The sequence below is a fragment of the Odontomachus brunneus genome, unplaced genomic scaffold (genome assembly GCF_010583005.1).
Source record: "Odontomachus brunneus isolate Ranch 3 - 2012 unplaced genomic scaffold, Obru_v1 Obru_scaffold_190, whole genome shotgun sequence".
Taxonomy (NCBI): Eukaryota; Metazoa; Arthropoda; class Insecta; order Hymenoptera; family Formicidae; genus Odontomachus; species Odontomachus brunneus.
This window is the reverse complement of record NW_022639640.1, coordinates 143,199-162,234: the sequence shown is the minus strand read 5'-3', so window position 1 is coordinate 162,234 and position 19,036 is coordinate 143,199. Positions and strand designations below refer to the sequence as shown.

At 42.0% G+C, this 19,036-nt stretch overlaps 1 protein-coding gene across 4 annotated transcripts in view; it reads left to right on the top strand.

Moving 5' to 3' along the window:
• LOC116851767 (semaphorin-2A) overlaps window positions 1-19,036 on the top strand; it is a 486,860-nt gene that overhangs the window by 440,660 nt on the left and 27,164 nt on the right. The window lies entirely within an intron of this gene.

Sequence of the window (19,036 nt, the reverse complement as noted above, 5' to 3'; positions counted from 1 at the left end):
GATTAGCATCGACGGCGTAACATTTGGCCCCGGTTCGAGGGGACGATAAAACCAGACCTCGATCGTAACTTGGGAAGCGAGCTCCGCGCTCGCCCCCATAAAACTGTCAATCATGTATAGCCGGGCGAAACGACACCGTCGTCATTCGGACAGCTGACGTGTATCTACTCTGGTAAGCGATCCATTGTAGACGAACAAATCGCGCGATGATTTTTTCACACGCGCACCCTCGCCGGGCGAGAGTGCGGGGTCCGATTTAAAAGCTCGCCAAAGTGCATTTGCGTATTGTATGAACGGAGATACTAACAATCTTGGACGCGTTTCCAAGCGTCAGAGTGCGCTACAAAAAGCATACGCCGCCGCGTTTTACCCTCGCTTAGAGAGCATCAGTAAAAATATTTCGGATTGAATCAATAAGAGGACATTTTGCCATCAATAAGAGAACAGAGGAGAGATTGTTTCATCGACAATCAGTGAATTTTTACGGATTTTTGCGATAGAAACACTTTCACTACTACGTCTTATTTCTCACTGATTTTCAACAATAGAAGTACAATTTCACCGCAAAATCTGTAATACACAAATTCATTAAACCAAATCCAACTTGTTGCATTTGTGACGATGGAATTAACAGCAATGACACTCTGTGTCCGCGAAGTATATCAATGCTATACTTATAACCTGAATCTGCTAATCCTGAGCTGACTATAACTGAATCTTACCAACCAACCAAATTGTTAAATTCCAATGAAGCGAATATACTCAGTGAAGAATATACCGATTGTACTTTTGAAAATCACTCCATTTTCGGGACCGATAATCTGCAGAAGCATGCTCTCATCATACATTCGAACAGCGGCCCTTAAAGGTCTGTCTACAATGGGATTGGCAATAGGCAGTAAGACGTAAGCGATGAGTAAATTGATCAACTTACAGTCGATTATTCTTAATAATAATATTACTGTCAATCTCACTGTAGATGAACCTTTAAGGAGTAGCTTGGCACAAAGAGTAAGAGAAGTAAAAAATAAAAGTAATTTATTTCGTTTACGCCTATACATCAGCTCCCTTGTGTCAAAAGTCTTTCTGTCAAATAAATGTTATACTTTCAATGTAACAGAGCTAAAGTTTAGACATATATGTAAGTGAAATAAATTAGCTCTATTTTTTACTTTCACTCTTACTTCATACGCTAAGTTTGCTCTACCTACTGTAGACGAGCCTTTATTCATTTTATGTCCTTATGTGCGCTCGCGCGTGCAAACGCACGCATTTTTGGGCAAGCCGCGGAGATTGAATTGAAATTGCTCGGTCGTGGTTTCGCTCGTGCGACGCCTCTACATCGAGAACGCGGTCAACTGTCGGTCAGCTCGTCCGGTCGGAGAGGGAAAATTGCTTTTTAACCCTTTCCCCGGCCGCGACAAGGCGCGTCGAGCCGCCTGCATCTACCTAGTTGGCTGGCGGCGGCGACGACGGCCACCTATCTACGATTCCGTTCATTCGGCCGACTTCGATCGGCGGCGAAATCCGATCGTCGACGTTGTTCGTCGATTTGTTCCCCTCGGAGAGACAACGAACGCCCTGCGGCTCGATTGGAAAATCGCCGAGCTCTCTTCCCGTCTAGCTGTTCCTCCACCTCCCCGCGGCCACCCCCGCGCTCTCGACCTACAGCTCGCGGCAAGAAGTTTCGTATCTGGTACTTCGACGCTGGTGTTCGAGTTTCCGCGCGTTATCGCGCGCGCGGCACGATTTTACAGCGTCGGTTTCTACCGCTCGACAAAACCGGCGGTTACCTTCGTGAAAGAGCTGAAGGACGCTTAAATAGTGTAACGAAACACTTGGAGCGTCCGATATATATGTATGGTGTACTCAACGGAATGTTTTATCGGAAAGAAGCTTGTTCTGCCTCTCTCTCTCTTTCTCTCCATAATCTCCAATATCTCTATATACTCCTACGTCTCTACACGGTGAACGGGTATTACGCGAGCACGTTTCTTCCGAGAGCAAATGTTAAGACCAGAAGTAGCCGATACGTACACGATTTCCTGTCTTTCCTTTCCGCTTTTTATTTCGGCGCGAGTTTTTTCAACAAATACTCTTTACTCGTTCACAGCCGCTTTATTGAAACTGAAACGTTGTGTTCGGTGCGGCTCGCTTTCCCCATGAGAAACGGGGGAAAAAATTATTTCTCGAACGCATCGGCAGGAGTGACAAAAACAGCGATGCGAAACGACGCTTTACTGAGGGGGGTAAACAGACGGACGACGATTCGAAAACGCAATTATATTCGTATCGCTGGTCCCACCACCTGTCGCGGAGCGAAAAACCGCCCCGAACAGACGAGAAGAACGAGCATCTGCCCCACCCTCGCCCCGTCGTCCTTGCCCTCACCCTCACCCGGCCATCCTGTCGTTTCTCGTTGGCCTTCCAGCCAGATGCGGCGATTGTGACGGCGCTCAAACTAATTTTAACGTGGACGACAATGCGGTCAGTGGACACAGAGGGAAGACAGACAGAGAGAGAGAGAGAGAGAGAGAGAGAGACTGGGGATGTGAAAACGTCGAAGCGCAGCAGATAGTTATTTCTCGCCTGCGGGCGTTTCGCCGGGTCGTTCGTGATCATTATATAGGTACACGGAGCGAATTGATGTACACGCGCGAGTTATTCAGCACGGACGGACCGTCTCGGCCAAGTTACTCCAAAACGTTCGCCACGGAGCGATATAGAGTTTGCACGGGCGTAACTTACGTGCCGCATGCTGGGTCACCGCCGGGCAACTTGCTCGAAAATATGCCAACGATAGTAACGCAGTTTGCTGCCGTGCGCTCGCAAACGCGGACACAACAGCGCAAAATAACTCGAGCGGACCGGCCGGGGCGGTCAGCGGCAACGGATAACTCGTACGCGCGATTACACCGTAACAAACTCGCGTTTTCGATCCTGCGAAATGGCGATCGCCCGCATGAGCCAATGTGCGCATCGCCAGCAAGAGGAACATTCGTAAATAACGTAAACGGGGAATCTCGCTGGGTTCGTTCGCGGCATATTTTATCGCTGGCCGATTCTCCGCATCTCTCGATATGAACGCTCGGCTGGATTGCAACGAAATGTTGCAACGAAATCGCATCGCGAGTCTGGCGTGCGCGCGTCATCGTTGCCGCGGAGTTTGATCCCATTGAGAATTAACGGGCATGGAATTTTGCTCGTAACGCCACGTGGCCGTAAAACGTCAACCCAGTTCGAGCAGGTCGGCCTGAAACCGTCCTCTCAGCTGGCCTCCTCCACCCCCGGCCGCGACCCTCGTGCCTTCCTCCGTTCCCTGCGGTAAAGCCCCCAGAGCATTTCGCTGCTGTGGGGGATGTTAGCGCGGGGACTGAGCCGGAAAGCGAGAAACGTGGACGCGAGGTGAGGAAGACATAAGAAAGAATACCGCGCGAGCGTAGAATGATACAATTTTGCATTTTACATATATGCATGCTGATCGTCCGGCTGCCAGGAGCGAGAGCGCGGATCGCTGCGAATGCTAAGGGGAGAGATACAATGCCGAATAGGGTCGGATCGGCTCGAAGGTGTTAGTTATGTATACCATAAGTCGGCCGGGCGCGTTGAAGAAGGGAAACGCGACCGAGCGAGGGACCGATACGAGTGAAAAATACGATCGTGCAGTTAAGTTTGAAATACGCGCAAAGGCCCAGATAGACTTTCATGATTATCACTCAAGTTCCTCAAGACACAGTCCGCCATTTGCAGGGAGCAAGTGAGTGGGTGAATGAGAGAGACTGCAATGTGTTTCATTTCAATCTTATAGCTCCTCTTTCATTTCTGTCTCACATCACCACCAAAAATGGCGGACTGGATGCGGACCAATCAGGAGTCATTGTGGTTTGTTATAACTACGTTGAGGAATTCTAATTATTATGAAGTGAGATATAATTAATTGTATTGATAATTAATTGTATTGTAATTATTAAATTTATCGTACAATAACGTAATTTTTTTTTTGTATCAATGCAACAACAAACTTACTAAAAGTTACACTCAGATTTTCATATTACATTTCACATGATTTATTGTTTCGAGCAAATTTTGATAATTCCTCTCGTATTTCTTTCGAATTTCTATTTCGCCATTCTGTGCGATAAAGACATCTGAATTGCGGTCTGATGTGCGAGTTGCAATCTGATCAATCATAAGGGCTTGAACGTTGCTGAATTTCATGATTTACTTCAACTGCTGCAAAATTTACACACATCAGACTATCGGATCAGAATTCTCTCCAAGGAACGTCATCGTTTGCGCGGTGCGTTTCCTTAGTCTCGCAACAATTAATTTCACGTCTCGCTAAATTCGGAGCAATCTGGAATCGCGCGGATTCCGTTTCCACTATTCCGCCAATTTCCATTTTGCCAATAACTCCCAAACTTAGCCGCACGCCAGAACGGCGCAGGAGCGAGGAGGAGATCGCGTTCGACGGGATTTAAAATGTGCATTTAAAACGGCGTATTTTCGGCAACGAAAGTGAGAATGGAAATTCGGATGGACGGCTCGATCCCGATAAGGTCGCTACAACGTGAACCCACTCTTCGCCGCGGAGACAATGCCTCATGCTAATCTCGCCTCTGTTACAATTTCATAAGGGGAAGAAACGTTTCGAGTTCGTGCGTCCGCCCTGAGGGACCGCACGCGTTCCAGACGAGTTATAGTACGTGGCTCGAATAGACGACCGGGAGGCTTTAAGCTTGCGTCTCTTCTACAAAGGAACAGTCCTGTGTGACGCCCGAAGAATACACGCGAAATGAGAGTCGCACGTCCCCCGTGGCATTTTAAGCCACGACAAGCAAAACAGGTCGATGTAATTAATGAGCACTTTCGGACGCGAAATTCACGGTCCCGAGTGTTTACGATTATTTCGAGAAGAGAGGAGGTTTTATATCGCGGATGATATATCGAGGTATGTATCTCGAGTACGTACCTCGGGACTCTCCATGCAATTTCAATGGAATTTGCTGAATTAATGTGTGGGAGCAAATTTTGAACACGAGTTCGAGTACTTCAGTTTCGATCCGGCCGTGCACCACTTTAAAGAGCAGCGAGAAATATTTGTCGTCAAAATATCAGTTTTTTCTCTTTTTTTTTTATAACGATACTACAAATGCGCTCTTCACATACGTGCGTCACATTGATCCCTAAATACTTTTTAAGCTATCTCGCATTGTCAGAATACACAACTTACACACGCTGACTTTCCTCTTAAATAATTATCTATATCGTTTTGTTACACGACGAGAATATAGAAGAGATATAGAGTATGATTTCCCTCATATAAACAATTCAATTCAATTTCAAACTTAATATATTTTTAATTATGTAAGAGTCAACTATTAACAAAATTTATCTTATTAAGAAATAATAAATTTCGCTAGCAACATAGCCAATAGTTTAATAACACATTTTAGATTCTACAATGCAATCTTAAAATATAAACATCACGTATAAAATGAAAATATAATAAATTACTGCAGAATGTCAATCTATATTCCTCAGTTACAAATCTAATTTTTGCTATAAAATTCTCTTCGTGTAGGAAATAGTCGATAAGTCTAAGATATATCCAAGTTTTCTTTCTTCAATTAAGATCTAAAAGAATATTGTGGTTGTTTCAAATCACACAAACAATCAGACACCTAGACCCAGAACGACACCTATATAATATACTACGTATAGGAAAAAAAAATAACTTCCTAATAGATTCACGTTTGACGGTAAGAAATAAGTGCTCAGCGACCTGCAGCTGTAACCTAGAAAGCAGGTAATTTCGTTTCCACCGACTCGCGGCCTGTGCAATCTCTGTATCTTTATCATCGTCTTCGGGGACGTGCACCGAACGATAAGACCGGCCTTGCTCGTGCTTACTTATATTTTTTTGCACGTTACATCTTCGTCGAGGCACTCAGGGTTCGCGGGTTCGAAGAGGTCGGCGAAGAGCCTCTGGCGGCTTACGGCGGCGGCGTAGCGTTACGATAAGGCGAAATCGTCTGGTCGATCCCGAAAGAGAAGCGGCAGTCGGGCGTATCGATCGGAGCAGCGCGAAAAAGAAGTCGTCCATCGTCGATCGCGTAACGAATTCCGACGTTGGATGCTCAGCCGAGATGAGCTCGGCCGCGCCGTGAATAAAGCATGCGGCAGTCGATAAGAGGAGGAGGGAGGGAAGCAGGAGGCGATAGGAGGAACAGGAAGCGTACGCGCGAGTGGTAAGGTGAAGGAAGTAAAAGTCAAACGCGGACCTCGCCAAGAAAATCGGAATCTATAAACCACCGCTACGTCCAATAAAGCAACGTCCAATCCGAGACGAGAAGAGGGATCCTACGTCTCTCCGACGCGATCGCCCGCAACGATACTATTCGATAGTCGACGCACGCGAAAATCGTCCCGCACACATCGGCAACGAGAGATTGGCCAGGACCGATGGACACGCCGGCCGATTTTGCTTGACGGTACTAAAGCATTAAGAAACCCTCCGCGGGATTTACACGGGTTGTAAAATCGCGGATGAGATGAACGCCGCGGTGGTTCGGCCGCTTTCCCATACGAAAGAACCCGAGAGGAAAGTCGAAGATGAGAAAAGATACTTGACATTCCAATGCACGCACACAGGCACACAATATGAGCGAGTTAGCGCGCGTGAATATACGTGGAAAGGCTCGTCTAGAATACGCAGAGTAAGTTTGGAGTAAGTTGGAGTAAGAAATAAAAAATCATTTATTTCGCTCATGTCTATACTCTAACTTCTTTACTAACTTCGAGAGTATTCCTTTTAAGGGGATGCCGTATTTGAAAATTTTTCCGACAAAATACTGATTTCTTCTACAAAGTTTACGTCGTATTTATTACACAGAATTACAGGTGCTTTCACACACTGAAAGCACGTGCAATAATACATTGCTCATTATGTGACGAAAACGATAGAAAATTGTAAAATTAATATCTCGAGCTATCAGTTGGTATAAATATTTACTAGATACAAAAGTTTTGCAGATCGTATATACTGTATATGTTAACAAAATAAGGAACATTTCTATATCTTTATAACTGAACTTGAAGAAGTTAAAAAATATAACGAAAAGTTTGTAGAAAGATTTCTATATAGGTTATCTGACGATAACGTGTACTCATTTCGTGTTAGATCAAACTAAACAAGAAATTGCTTTACTATTATGCGAACAACCACCTAAAATTTTTAGTTATTAATTAAAGGAAATTGACGAATGATCGCGTGTGATACTACGAGTGGAGTGCTGTAGAGGCGATGCCTAGATTGCGCTAATCAGAGCACTCCCCACTTCTTCCTAACTTACCACCCCTCGAATGAATATATGCGTTCACGCGAACGCGTTCAAGTAGAGTAACATTATGGTTCTTGCACACAGGACGCGAAACACAGGACGAGAAATATTTCCGGTACAAGAGAGTTACAGTATAAACTTGCACAAGCAAGTATAATAAGTTATTTTTATTGTTTACTTTAACTTTTACGCCAAGCTTCGCGTATTGTAGGCGAGTCTTAAGCGCACGCGTCGACCGCGCGGCCGTAAACAATTCCGCCGACATCTGAAATATAAACGGCCGCCTCTGTGTGTTGCTTGCTAAAATGATGGTATTAAATATACATTTAGCAGCGGGCCATACTGTATACGTGTATCCATAACTCCCGGCCTCGTCTTCGTCGGGGAATTTCTACGCCCCCTCGAACTTCTCGCTTTCCCTTATCCCCCAGCCCTCTCAACTGGCATTCACCCCTACGACACGGGGTTTATTGCGACGATGAATTCGGTATAAGACTCTAGCGAAATTTCAGTTTGACGAGACTACCCTCGCCTGCCCGCCTCCGCCGCCGAACTTACATCGGCGAGATCCGCGAGGTTGAGCATGACGTTTCTCATAATGCCTCGACCTTTGTGAATTTCGAATTTACAACGTCGAGAAAAGCGCGCGAAACAGGCTCTCTCTCTCGACAAAACGCGTTATTCCGACGCGACGCAACGCGGCACGGTATTGGAAGAATGCAGGAGCCGAGATATCCGCGGAATGAAATTTATAATTAGGCGAACTGTAACGTTATTCTCAGCGAGTGTTGCCGGATACGGTCTCGCTACGCCAGTGTTGTTTCACGTAAGTATCCCCGCCGAACAGGGGGATATTTTTATCATCCGCGTACTATTTCTCGACTCTCCCTCTCTTTCTATCTCTTTATACACATGTCCAAGAGTGCGTCATACTTTCCCTTCTGGGGCCATCTAAAGCCGATTATCGCGTACCAGCGGTTCTTGTGAAGTACATAAATAGTGCGCGCGCGTCGTATACACATTGTAACCTTATCGACAAGCCGGTAAATTGTATTATACGCCGGTATATTTACAGGTGACGCGCTGAAAGTGGTGTTAAGCACGAGTATCGTCTTCCAAGCTCTCGCTTCGACGAGAAATTAATTACAAGGCTTTCTTGCACAGAGGCTACATATCTCTCCCTCGTATATTACTCGTACGCGATATCTCTCTCTCTCTCTCTTTCTCTCTCTACCTATCTATCTCTCTCTGTCTTACCGACGAATTCGCAAGCTGATTACCGAATGGTTGCAGTTTCCTCAGAGTCTCTCGCAAACGCACCTTTATAAATCAGTTTCTCCTGTAATCAAGCGGAAGTACACTCTCGAAGAGGCGAAGGACAACGCGAACAGCACGAGATGAAAAATTTTCGAACTTCCGCGCGGGATCTCTTGTTTCTCGATTTTCCGACTCGTCGCCGTATACACTTCCCATTTTCTTGATTTTTCCCTTCACTTCTCTTCTCTCTGCCCTGCCTTTCTCGCGCAGCGGCGACTTCGCGTGTACCAGAAATGAATTTGCCCTCGGGCCAACGCGACGGGGCTCCCTTCGCTTAATGTAATATTTTTTCATCAAATATAAATCGCGCGAAACTTTCGAACGGATAATTCGTTTCTTCGCGTTCATTACACTAATATCGAGGCCCTCCCGTACTCTTTTCGGCCCAAGATGTGCAACAAGACAGAGATCGCAAAAGCTGCGTTCGCTTACTCTCGCGCTGATAGCGCCATTCTATCCTCATTGCTCATTACATACCAAAACTACGAAAGATGGAATTAATACGAAAGCGTACAAAACGAATGCGGCCGCGATGTCGGGTCACCCGCGCGATTCTCTCTTTTCGCGTTGCGTCACGTCGTCGGTTTGTCCGTCGACACGTTCGCGGAAATTGGAAGAAGAGAAAAGTTTTCAAGCGGATAGCGAAGATGCAAGGTGAAATAGATGAAAGAACGGAAGAGGCGCGAAGGAAACTCCATCTCGAGGTACCGAAACGTGTCAGCAGTCTCTCTCTCTCTCTTTCCGTTCTTAGTCTACGTCTGAGGTGGAAAACCCTTCTTTAGTCCTCGAGCAAACAACGAAATTGTAAACAGAAGGATCCTCGCCGGAGCTCGCTACCGGACTCGCCCCAGATGGTGTTCCCCAACGACGCTGGTAATTGCAGACTACGAAACTGCCCTATTACCCGACGAAGTGACTGTCAACAGTACTTCCTCTTCGATCTTCGTCGCCACCTCCGCGACCGCCGACGTCGTCCACGCGGTTCCGTCCACGCTATTATCACCTACTTCGCTACGCAAAGCTCGTCTATTCTCACTCGATTATCGGCTTTTTTCTGCCCGGGACAAACTTACACGAGGCTTTCTCCCGATAGCCAGTGCGTTGATGTGACTTTAATCAAGTTAAACGGCACTAGATCATTTTGTATTTTCTGCTGTTATATTGTCGAAAAACTTATTTTCCTTGCAGCGCCCGAGTTCCACATAGATTCATCGCTCTTAATCGCCGTATTAGCCGCGCCTGGTTGTTCCCTCGCTATTCCTCGCTCGCTAGTTTGTTTTTGTTACGCGAATCACGAGTCGCGCAAGAAAAGGTATGATACGCGCACGTGGTTAACGGTAAAAAGAGGCAGAACAAAACTCCTGTCGCGCCGTGAGTGGGGAGGGGAGGGGGGTTAGGCGTTGCACGGCGCGAGCGAGACTGTGGAGTACCCTCTCGCGAATTTATGGTGAAAGTGTTTAAATAGCCATACAGACCCTCCGCCGTCGTCCTTGTCGTCGTCGTCGTCGTCGTCGTCGTGTAAATGCTTCGTTCCAGACTGCCATTAAAACGCCCGCGAAAAAAAAAGACGAACAAATACACGGACGCGGTGCTCAAATACACTCCACGGCATAACGACGAGAGAACCGCGCGAACGATTCTAAATTGCTCAAAGGAGTTTTTATGTTTGGACTTACCTCTCTTACAGCGAATGCTCTTTTAAGCTAATGAGGATATTATTCGCGCGGTTGTAAAATCGCGTAACAAACGAGTTCTCGTGTAAACGTCCGGCGGTGGCGCACGATGAGAAATAAATATTAATATAACACGACGAGAGTGCGTATGAACGTGAGGGACTATCGACTTATCGTGAGACGGGGATTCCGAGCGATTTAACAAAGCATATTACGCGAGTCCACGCCGCGACGGTGGAAATCAGATCGAGAATTTCTTATCTTCGGACGGGAGCTACTACGTCTTCTCTGAACTTCCCGACGTGCTGGAACTTTGGTCGTTAAGGAATTCCTTCTAGCTCATTGACTCGCCGTAATTGATACGAATAACCGAAAAGCTTTCCGTTCTCTCTCTCTCTCTCTCTCTCTCTCTCTCTCTCTCTCTTTCTACCTCTGTGCAACGGTCGATCGCTCAAGCAGCGACGCGCCTCGCATCGCGCGATCGAGAGAGTCGGGTGTATCATCGCGAAGACAGGATTATTTATCGCGCGAAATTTGATCGATGACGACGCGACATCGGTATGCATTGGGGTTGACCCTCGAAAAACACCCTCTTTCGCAGTACAGATAGTGCCGTTGCCGTCGGCGTAAGAAGTAAATCACAAAAATGGAAATCCACGATATCGGATTGGAATCAATATTGAATGCAGATTGAATCCCAGGCTCTCTCACTCCTTCCCCATCCCCCCCGTCCCTTCCAACGTTCTCCGCGCGCGTCTGCAGCCGTGCGAGGCCGCGAGAGGGCGAAAAGGTGCGGAGTGACGGCTTCCATTAGGAAAAAGTGACTTACGGCGCCGATCGACAACGAAAGGCACTTTTCGTCCTGCTGAAATGTCGGGCCGGTTTGCGAAAATTTTATGCGTAACAAAGGTTATCACCTGACACGACTGCGAATCCAAATGTAGACATCAGCTGGCGCGAAAGAGACAATGTGACGACGGTATCTCGATCGTACGTTATTCATGAATTTATCACGAGTGCATTCTCTCTTCGTATACTGCTCACATCTCTATCGTCGCTATCGTGCGTTTTTCTATCTTGTCTTTCCACGGAACGTACTAGGTGGGCGAATCAAATAGAGAAGGGCGGAAGAGACAGAGAGAGAAGCAGAGACAGAGAGAGAGAGAGAGAGAGAGAGAGAGAGAGAGAGAGAAAAGAAGAAAAAGAGAGAGAGATTTCGACGAACGCGCAAAAACTTTTGTAAATTATCCAGCTAGAGAATAATAAGGCGTTTTAACTTCTTCCCTCTTGCACCTTGACAGTGTATACACGGCGCGTGATCAGGAGTCGGACGAAGATCCAGTCTCCTAACGGTCCAACGGCCCAGCTTTACTATTTGATGAGATAAAAAGCGCCGCGGTGGCCTCGACTCGTGAATTTTTAAGGTAGCCTCGCAGGTACCGTTACGTTCCCCGAGTTTCCGAGGTTAGGGGGTGTCGATACCCTTGGGGACGCCGGCAGTCTTCTACCTTTAATATTTTAGCACGGTAAATTATACGATTCCTTGCATACACTGATCTTCCACTTTCTCTGTCTCCCCTCTCGCCACGCCGACGCGACGCGGCAAGAACGTTGATCCGCGTGAATGTTTTTCTATTTGCCCTTGTCCCTTCCTGCCTCTGCATGCCGAAGCGAAGTAGCCATAAATATGTATGGGTCAGACCTCTATTATTTAGGCGAAGATGGCGTCCCCGCTCGCGCTCTTCGCGATTATTACGGAGGAGAAAGCGCGCGAAACGACTTTTCTGACGTGCGAATCAAAGAACTAGTTTGGCACGTCAAATCTGTCCGAATGAAATATTTTTGAAGATGATTGCAAATCGTTCGCGTGCTTTCAATATTGCGTTCGTTATTGCTCGGCGGGTCGGCACTGAGAAGGCAATGGCTGAAAAGACGAAATCAGCAACGGCACCGACAAAGACCCAGCAACGGCTAGGTATAGTGTATCTTCGTTTCGAGGAAGCTAATCATCCACAAGCCGTTTCTGTCGAAATACGTGCGCACATACACGTTCGCGCGTACACACACACAGAGAGAAATTTCTAACGCGCGTCGCGACGATGATTAAACTCGGAGCGTAACGAACCGGCGTTGAGAAGAAGAAGGACGGACGAGCGGGCGGAGGAACGAGTTCGCATACGATGACAACCTCTGGGCGTTCCTCTTGTGACACCGTCACCTTGCCGAGAGCTTAATCAACCCGGCCCGAATGTCGAAAGTCTAAAGCTATCACCCGTGTGCTAACCAACGGCCCGCAAATCCTCGAACGCGGCAAGCAGATGAGAGGCTTCTCGACTGATTCGGACGTGACGGCATAAAGAATCGAGCGCGGTCAAAATGGCACATAAACGCGGTGGAGATAGTGTCCTTTAAATATCCATGAAACGTTACGGAATCATACGGATAATTGATCTCTTTTAGATAATTGATTCAATTCTAACTAACACTGTGCTATCTGAAATAACTCATGTTACCTAAAATACAATCACTGCATTCTTCACTGAAATACTATATTAATATGCTATATTAATATGCTATATTAATAAATGTTGATGGTTCATTTATAAATATAGCATTGCAATCAGTAAAATGTCGCTAAAAATTAGTAGCGACTATTCTTATTGTTGATGCAATTTGAACACAAAGTGTTATTACAGTCAAAGCGCATGGAAACTGTTAATTCCAATGTCACAAACACATAAAGTTAGAGAGTTAGTTTAGTGTAGCGTACATCAATTTTGTGTATTACAAATTTTGCAGTGAAATCTCATTTACACAAATCAAATTCGATGAGGAATAAGATGGAGTAGTGAAATGGGAATGTTTTTACTGAAAATCAATGAATACTCACTGATTGCTAGTAAAATAGTACTTTTAATGATTTAATTAGAAATATCACTGATATATTTTAAAAGTGTATTAAGATAAAAGTATCAAAGGCTTAGGTATGGCTAAAACAGACAAATTCGGAATGAAATTTCGTAAATAGGTCCTGAGTAGGCACTGACAAGGATACCCCAACATAGGCTTGCCTTCGTTGGGCTTAAATATGGTCAAGAAAAGCAAATTCGGAATGGAATTTCGTGAATAAGCTTAGGTGGGTTTGTCTTTACAGTGTCTAGACAGAAGTGGGAAAAACTGTATAGGCCCTTTTCAGGCTTCGTTTTAAATTTCTACCCGGATAGACTCAGACTCGAATTAATCTCTGGTAATCATGCAATTCAGCACCCGAAAGAACCGACGAATCGTCGTCATGGAGGTTAATTGAAAGTGCAGAAACATCGAGCTATTATCCTCACGAAACATATCGAGGAATATTTTGCAATACGTTTTACACGAATAAGGAATTGAAACGCGAAATGAAACATCAATATTGGAAAGATTCTACCAATGTTTCGTTAATATATTCTTATAAAATGTCTAGTTTGAATAGTACTTCAGCATTTCTATTGATTGATTAAGATATGACATGCGCGATTGGTATAATAAAAGTCTAACAATAATATTTAGTATGTTGGTAGGTGTTATGAGATATTAAAACCTGACCAAGGAGATATAGTTATAAATAACGCAACAATTCAGTCATTTTTCATGTATAAATAGAGACATATAAATAGAGTTTTCACATATTTAAATTTGTAGAAAATGACGACTCAAAAATCAATGCAATTTACATCTAAACACTGCATGCACTACGTAAACTGAGAAAAAAAATGGTTGGTCTAAATATTATATATTGTTATTAACTATAGTGTAATAAAATGTAATAAAAAAATTTAATAAAAAAAGCTTTACCATTTTTCTATATGATTATAATTATAAGTACCAAACATTTTTTTTCTCAGTATAATAATATTGAAGCTTCATGAGCTTTCATAATTGCACGCTCACCATTTCGCGTTGATATCCCGCGATGTCCTGTTCGTGGATGAAATGTCCCCATCGTGTCTGTCTAGCATCCAACCTCCTAAATGTGCCTTGCCGTCTCACGTCGATTTCTCTTCACTCTCTTCATTGCACATTTCACTCGCGATCATTTAAACGACGTTTAGCGACTCAACGAAAAATGCGTGATTGAATTCCGGTGTTATTTAGAAAATATATTTATAGGTCACCAATCGCGTGTAAACAAACGCCAACCGTAGATCGTAACGCTTTTAATGGAAAACTTGGGAAAAAACAAGGTATCGCGTCTCACGTTACGAACGTTAATACTTTGTCAACAAACGGAGTTCTTGTTGCGGAAGAAGCTTGATTTTAAAAAGAAAAACGATAAATATGCGTAGCGAATTTATTAATAATACTATCGAACTTGTTCCAGACGGGTTATATCGCGCATAAAAAATTGAGAACGAGAACCATGAAACTAAAATCCGCAAGTGAAATAAACGCGACTCGAGTTACAAACTGATCGCGAAATCCATCAACGCGATATGTAGGGGAAGAATCGCACAAGTAGCGTGAAATTTTCACGCACAATGGCCTCGCAACATTTGTGCGAGAATTTCTCTGCGACATTGCGCAAAGACTACTCCGCAATATACTCTGCGAAGTTGGCTTCCGGAATATCTCCGGAATATTCTCGCGGATTTAATAAACTTCCTATTTCCCTAACGACGTGATCGCAAACTCGAATGTGAGCATGAGAAAACGATAGACTAGAAAGCGCGCAAACGAGAAAAATATGGTCGTAATCACTTAAAGTTTCTCCATAATAACGAAACTGCGCGCGCGTAAACACAGAAAAAAACTTTGGCTCTACTCTCACGATTGTCGTATTATTTATATGAAAAAATACTGATACTCGGTAGTATCGTATCTCGCGTAGGGAACTCTATATAAAAAATTAAAAACAAAATTCCTTTCGACTATCACGAGATCTGCGCGTCTCCATTATACTACGAACAAAACAAATATATGAAATTCGCTCATCGAGTTATTTTGTTGTAGCAAAATTCATCTCTACGATATCGAATCGAAATCAAGTCGCGACGTAAATATATGTAGAAGAGATTTGGAAAAGAAATAATTTCGCGACCACGAAATCTAGCTATGCAAGTGAAGTAGTCGCAAATCCGCGACTAATGGCGCAATTCTGATGCGCGTTATATATTGCAAAAACCAATCAAAGAATCACACTGTGCTAATAGCTGCGTTGAATCATTCTACAGCTTTAATTAAATAAGAAAAAACACCTTTATAAGTGTTCTTATAGATACAGACATTTGAAGTGATTCTTTACTTGTTTTAAGCAGTATATTTCGTACAAAAAGACATAGACAGAAATCTACAATCAAAGTAAATCGCATTGATTTGTTGAGTTTTACACATGCCCAACACCTATAAATGGTGTATTTATCACCATTAATTTTTCTCACTCACCGTAGCAAGAGATCGGCCACCATCTGCTTTCGATTCTGTAACAGAAAAATACAGTTGTTGATTAGTGTCAATTGTCTACTATTCAACGGATCAGTGCGCGTATATGAGTGGGTTAGCTCTTTGCGATTGTAATTCGACGATTTTTATTTCGAAAATTATATCTTGACTTCCGATTGCAAAGAGTTAAATAAAGAAATACAGGGAATGTGTACACACCTTCGAGCCGACTCTGCTTTGCCCGAACCGAGTCCTTCGGTACTGCATCCGCAACCACCGACATCACAGATACCTTCGCCACGGCTGTAAGCTCTACCAAATCTGAAACAGAAAATATTTTCTCAATTAGTCACAATTATAAAGAAACTACTCGATTTCGAACTTACTTATCATAAAAGCTCGATATGGAAATGTTAAAATTTTATTATAAATTATATTTTTATATTATATATTTCATATATAATATGAAAAAAATTATTGATCACAATTATAAAGAAACTACTCGATTTCGAATTTACTCATGACAAAAGCTCTCGATATGGAAATGTTACAATTTTATTATAAATTATATTTTTATGTTTTATACATTTCATATATAATATGAAAAAAATTATTAATAACAATTATAAAGAAACTATTTGATTTCGAATTTACTCATGACAAAAACTCGATATGGAAGTGTCAAAATTTTATTACAAATTATATTTTTATATTATATATTTCATATATAATATGAAAAAAATTATTAATAACAATTATAAAGAAACTATTTGATTTCGAATTTACTCATGACAAAAACTCGATATGGAAGTGTCAAAATTTTATTACAAATTATATTTTTATATTATATATTTCATATATAATATGAAAAAAATTATTAATAACAATTATAAAGAAACTATTTGATTTCGAATTTACTCATGACAAAAACTCGATATGGAAGTGTCAAAATTTTATTACAAATTATATTTTTATATTATATATTTCATATATAATATGAAAAAAATTATTAATAACAATTATAAAGAAACTACTCAATTTCGCATTTACTCATCACAAAAACTCGATATGGAAATGTCAAAATGTTATTATAAATTATATTTTTATATTATATATTTCATATATATGAAAAAAATTATTAATCACAATTATAAAGAAACTATTCGATTTTGAATTTACTTATGATAAAAACTCGATATGGAAATATTAAAATTTTATTATAAATTATATTTTTATATTATATATTTCATATATAATACGAAAAAAATTATTAGTCATAATAATAAGGAAACTATTCGATTTCGAACTTACTCATGACAAAAACTCGAGATGGAAATGTCAAAATTTTATTATTAATAAATTTTATTATTAATAAATTATATCTTTTTATATTATATATTTTATATAAAATATATGAAAATAGAGGGTACGATAATCATCCTTAAATTTTAGAATGCTCGCAGTGTTCACGATGACCCCAGTATGACGATCGCGCTCACGAAGTTACGCGATCGTTATCTTACGAAATTTCCAATTAATTTAACAAAGAGATAGAGCGCGGCGCGGTGGTCCGAGGCGCTCACTTAGACGCCGCACACTGTACTAGCGGGAAGCGCGGCGCGTACCTATGTGTGTGTGTTTATTGAAGGTCGCGCGACCTTCGGCGCGCTGAGCTGTACAGTCACTGTCAAAATTTTATTACACAATATATTTCACTATTTTACGTCTGTACATATTCCATGTTATAATATCGCGTGCGATATTTTACGTTATATTATATTTGATCATTTATCACGCATCCCTCGATGATGTGCGATTATCGTTTTCTATATATTATTTATCTACTGATTATATCGAAATCTAAAGTTGACTTCGCGGATAATATTAAGAGTAGGAAATATTAAATAGAAGAGTATAGTAAGCACACACGTGAATTTATCTTTTTGCGCCAATCCGCCCGAATCTAAATCTCCCATATTATGTCCGTATGCTGCACGGAAAAAATAATTTGCTGCAGCAACAAATTAATTTGCTACATATGGACAGTTCAATATAATTCGCTGTGTTAGCTACTTTTTCTTTGCTGCAGAAACCTATTTTCTTGTTATCGTAGCAAGAAAATTGGCTCCTGCAGCAAAGAAAAAGTGATACAGCAAATTATATTTAGTTGTCCATATGTAGCAGATCTTTTTTTGCGTGTGGGAATGCAACAGCTTTTCCGCTGTAATCGCAAGCTCTACCAGATCTGAAAATATTTTCTTAATTAATCACAATGATAGAAAAATTGCTCAATTTCGAACTTGAGGCTCAGCATCGCGAATATCCTCACACTGAGAAAAATTTCTGGTAATAATTATCCAGCCTGTATTATAATTACTACATTTAGTGAAATAGTATCAACTAAATATAAGAGATGAATATTATTATATAAAAGTGAATGTTACTAATTTTATAATTATTACCAAACATTTGGTAATATTTACCATATTGGTTACTATTTACCAAATGGTATGGTAAAACGCACTTGGTAAGTATTACCAAACTTTTTTTTTCAGTGCACCGTTAACTAACGGTTATTATTGAAATTCTAATTTCCGAAAAAGTCCAATAACCATCTAATTCTATTACTCCTTGACTGAGTCGATAGTAATAAAAAGTGTAAAAGCCGCCGGCCCGTTACATCGCTAGAAGCACAGGTTATGTATACACTGAAAAAAAAGATTACGACGATTTGGTAATAATTATCCAGCCTATGTTATAGGTACCTATAACACAGGCTGGACAATTATTACCAAATCGTCGTAATCTTTTTTTTCAGTGTACCGAGAAATGACGAGAAAATGGTGAAATACGATCGTCGGGGCGTATCGTAAATATATTATTGGGAAATAATCTCCTCCTTTCTCGGTATACATAACCTGTGCTTATCGCGACGTGTCGAATCTCGCATTTACTTATACTCTTATATCTGTTATTACTATCGACTCAATCAAGTTGTAATACAATTAAGCAATCGACGGACTCATTAGGTGGATATAAGTAATGCAGTGATAATCAGAGGGAAGGAAAAAGATAGAATGACGATGTTGACACTCAGTTCCGCGCATACCCTATTATTCGGTAGATCTATAGTTATTAGATATTTCCAATCAATCATTCGTTTCTAGCTATGCGTTTCTTATCGTTAACCTAGAGAACACGTTCCAATTTCTAGATTATTCAGTAGGCATGAGAACTAACTTTAGATACATATGTGGCTGGTCGAAAACTTTTAGTAAGTATCGA